Consider the following 4,350-nt stretch of genomic DNA (forward strand, 5'->3'; position numbering starts at 1 on the left):
GCTATAGCAGATGGGCCCTGGAGCCTAAGGGGGCCCAAATGTCCCTCGGCCACATAAGAAGACACCAGTATTATAAATGGCACATGGTAGGTGGGGTCCTTGTTACAGATTTTGCCTTGGGGCCCAAGTTACACCTCTGGTGAACGCACATGTTTATGGGGAGGTTGGAGGAAATGACCTATAGACCAGCTATTTTAGGCTCTGTTCACACTGTTTATAATGGAAGACATGATGTTGTGTCAGATCCGTTGTACGATGGATCCAAAAGTGTCTCTGTTGACTCATAATGGGGTGTTGTGGTCCAGTTTATGTTTCTATTGTGTTTAGGCCAAGAATACATGGTGCGCTTTTCTTGCAGTCAAAAGTGATGAAACTCCCCAATGGAAAAAGCCCCAATGCAAGTGTGAACATAGCCTTAAGTGTATGGTCAGCCTTATTTTTGAACGTTACAAGATCAGGGTCTTTATTTCCTACTAGATGCTATAGTACCTCCATGTTATTCTATCATAACCTATAATTATTGTTCTGATTGGCCCATGTCCATGCCCAAGCTACAGTGCCCACTGGTAAATCGCGTTCTTCCCCTTGCCTGACTTCAGCGATGAGTCCCAGGGGTGTCCACGGCTGTGTCTGGTTGTGAGGCAATTTTACGCCTCCTCCACTGGGGTGCAGGGGAAACCACTTCCACTGATGGCGTCATGCGACCTATTTAAAGGGGAATAAGCCTACCACGTCTTGCCTACAGATGAACATACCGTGGTTTCCCATTGTCCCTATTGCTATTTTGACTCCTGAACCAGATCTCGGCCTTGGTTCTGGATTACGCTCCTGTCTTGCTCTTTGGATTTGTTGCCTGATTCTTATGATTCTCCTGGTCTGACTTCTGACTACGATTCCGTCTCATCTTCCGGCTTGTTGCATCCTTACTGCTTATCTGTTGACGACCCCTGGCTAGGTTCCTGACTTCACTACAAGTTCTACACTACAACGCACCTGCCACCAATTGGTGACAACTCAGGGGACCTGGTAATCCGACCAGGAAAGTCTTTAGACTCTGCACAGATTCCTTAGACTCTTCACCCTAGTCTTGCCAGTGCCAAACCGATTGCGGCTTAGTGGATCCACTTCTTCAGTGAGAAATGTAACAGAACGTCTTTGACTACTCTTGCCATGCTCTTCTAACAATTTGGTGACCCACATTGGTAGGATATTCATCAAGATAGTGTAGACAGATGGCAAGGTTCACCCACCAGTTGGCCCAGTAGCTCGGGCCGATACATGGAGCAATCACAGCAAGAATAATGGGTCTAACAATTTGGTGACACACATTGGTAGGATCTTCAGCAAGATAGTGTAAGACAGATGGCAAGGTCCACCCACTAGTTTGCCCAGTAGCTTGGGCCGATACATGGAGCAATCACAGCAAGAATCATGGGTCTAACAATTTGGTGACACAATACATGTAGGATGTTCAGCAAGATAGTGTAGACAGATGGCAAGGTCCACCCACCAGTTGGCCCAGTAGCTCGGGCCGAGACATGGACCAATCACAACAAGAATCATGGGTCCCGATAAATTGCTCATTCCCTCTGAAGCTCTAACCCTTTTTGCTTTCCCCATTCACAGAATACAGAAATTTGGGGATTCTCCAATAATCCGGCACCACAGTGTTTCCAAGCATGCCCGACCAAGGGAATGTAATTCTATATTGTATGGGTTGCAGTATGTTGCCCCACATGTCGCTGCTCAGACAAAGCCCGGCTGGAGGGAGTTTTTGGCTCAGTCCCAGAATGAATGAACAGAGCTCATAGGTACGAGGGGAGATGGAGTCATCTGCAAGGGATTAACCAACAGAGCCACTCAGACTAATGCAGAAACAATGTTAACTCTTTGCAAACTCTGTAGTACTGACATTACATACCGTGACATGGTAAATCCAGACAGTGAAAATTGAAAAGGTTCATTTATTTATAATGTACTTTTTACCAATCTCTTTATTTCTTATCACACCCATTCTCATTAAAGGGGTTCTCCACAAGTATAAAATATACAAAAAGGTTGATACATGATACCATAATAAAAAAAAGTACGACTGTGCCTTTGAAGTAAAAAAAATCAAAAAAAAATCTGCCCCTAATGTTTACAATGCTGAGCAGCTCACTGTGGGCGGGACCACAGTGTGATTGACAGCTATCAGTATTCTATCTCCTTTGCATAGCAGGCCATGTCATTGTGAGGAGTTCTGGAACACAATGTACACTAGTAATGTTTCTGATGGTCACTGTCAATGTTAGTCACGTATAGAAATTCTCCTTCCCGTTCGCATCCATATTCCTGTCTTCATGGCTATAGGGGGCAGTATTATAGCAGTTGGTACTGGTAATGATATTCAACAACTTGTAATATAGTACAGTAATAATAGCTGCTATATATGTGCAATAGGAGGAGACATCTCCTCGAATGGTACATACCCGATCCTTAGGTATTAGTGTTCCTAAGCTGGCACGGAGGCATCATATGGCGGCACATAGAGTGCCCACGGTAATATTGACTCTTAAAGGCTCCGTGTCGTGGCGTATAGGGCCGCGACCCTTAGAATATTTCACCTTTCTCCTCATTTTGACTTTTACTTGTATGACCTTCTTCACAGACGTGAGACCTCGAGCCTCCGCATGAAGTCTCGTAAGGCCTTGTGGCCGAAAAAGTCACACTTCTATTTAACATTTCTGTGAAACGTGACACTGCCTGTAAAATATGAAGAAAACGCTTGGCTGGTGCAGTAAACATTGCTGTCGGACCCTCTCTGTTCATTTTATGACCCTTCAAATTCCCTTGGAGGTGTACAATGGAAGACGCCAAGGTCTGGTCAACACCTTCTGACCCATAAGATGAATAAATTCTCCTTGCTACTCCTCTAATTGTTCAGACCCATATTCTTGTCCACATTCCGAGAGTTAACATTGATGGGACCCTCACCCATCACGAGAACAAAGGGGGTCGGTATGTGGTTTTACCAGATACAGCGCCACTCTCATCCATAGGCCTTGTTTGGTATTGCATCTCAGCCCCATTCAAGTGAACGGGGCTGAGCTACAATATTAGATAAGACTGATGGGGCTCCTTCGTTCTTCTGATTGGTCGTGGTTGGACCCCCACCGTTTACATAGTGAGGACATAATATTCTAGAAATACGCCATTAATGATAAATCTCAAAAACAGATATTCTACTTGGTTTGTGAATCCAATGGCCGAATTGTCTTGAAAAGTGACAACCACGTTTGTAAATCAGAAATTTTTTCACGGCAGTTGTCACTTCCCTTCCCCCACTTGTCTTAGCAGTCCAGACAAAGAGCATTACCCAGCAGGGGGCAACCAGGAGCAAATGAGAAAAGACCAATTTTATTATTACCATAATGAGAGAAACATCATAGGGGGTGCAGAGGCAGCAATTGTACATGGGCCCTGGTGCCTGAGGTGGCCCAAAGGCCCCTCTACCCTATAAGAAGACACAAGTATTATAAATGCCACATGTTAGGTGGGGGTCCCTGTTACAGATTTTGCATTGGGGCCCCGGAGCTTTAAAGTGTAGCTAAACGTTTGACAAACTTCTGACATGTCATAGTGACATGTCAGAAGTTTGGATTGGTTGGGGTCTGAGCACTGAGACCCCCACCAATCGCTAGAACGAAGCAGCTGAAGTGCTCGTGTGAGCGCTCAGCCGCTTCGTGTCTGTTCTGCTTTTTCCGGAAAGCCGATGTATCGGAGTACGGGCTCAAAAACTTTCTTTTGAGCCCGTCCTCCGATACATTTATTTCCGGAAAAAGCCGAACAGGCACAAAGCGGCTGAGCGCTCACACGAGCACTTCAGCTGCTTCGTTCTAGCGATTGGTGGGGGTCTCAGTGCTCGGACCCCCACCAATCAAAACTTCTGACATGTCGCTATGACATGTCAGAAGTTTGTCAAACGTTTAGCTACACTTTAAGCTACTATAATTGTATTATTGTCTATTTGACAACTTTTGCCTGGAGTCGTCCTTTAGCCTGGATTCACACACTTCATTTTGCTGCGTTTTTTGTGGCGTTTTCGTTGGCATTTTTCCTGGTGTTTTTTTGCGGTTAAAAAAAATACTGTAGCTAAATGCTACTTTAAAGTCTATACTAAATTATTTTCAAAAAGACTACATACAAAGCATTTTTGTTTGGCGATAACTTGTGGTGGGGCTGGGGACGGTGGCTCAGTGGTTAGCACAATATCTGCGTGGAGTTTGTATGTTCTCCCCGTGTTTGCGTGGGTTTCCTCCAGCTACTCCGGTTTCCTCCCACATCCCAAAAACATACCAATAGGGAATT

The 4,350-nt window shown here is 45.0% G+C and overlaps 1 long non-coding RNA gene across 1 annotated transcript; it reads left to right on the forward strand.

The window, feature by feature from the left end:
* The first annotated feature begins 2,292 nt into the window (after positions 1 to 2,292).
* Positions 2,293 to 2,913, forward strand: LOC142750842 (uncharacterized). Its single transcript, XR_012882611.1, has 2 exons — positions 2,293 to 2,379; positions 2,651 to 2,913. It is a non-coding gene; the product is annotated as an uncharacterized LOC142750842 (long non-coding RNA).
* Positions 2,914 to 4,350: the final 1,437 nt, after the last annotated feature.

This window comes from Rhinoderma darwinii, chromosome 3 (assembly GCF_050947455.1).
Source record: "Rhinoderma darwinii isolate aRhiDar2 chromosome 3, aRhiDar2.hap1, whole genome shotgun sequence".
NCBI classification, from domain to species: domain Eukaryota; kingdom Metazoa; phylum Chordata; class Amphibia; order Anura; family Rhinodermatidae; genus Rhinoderma; species Rhinoderma darwinii.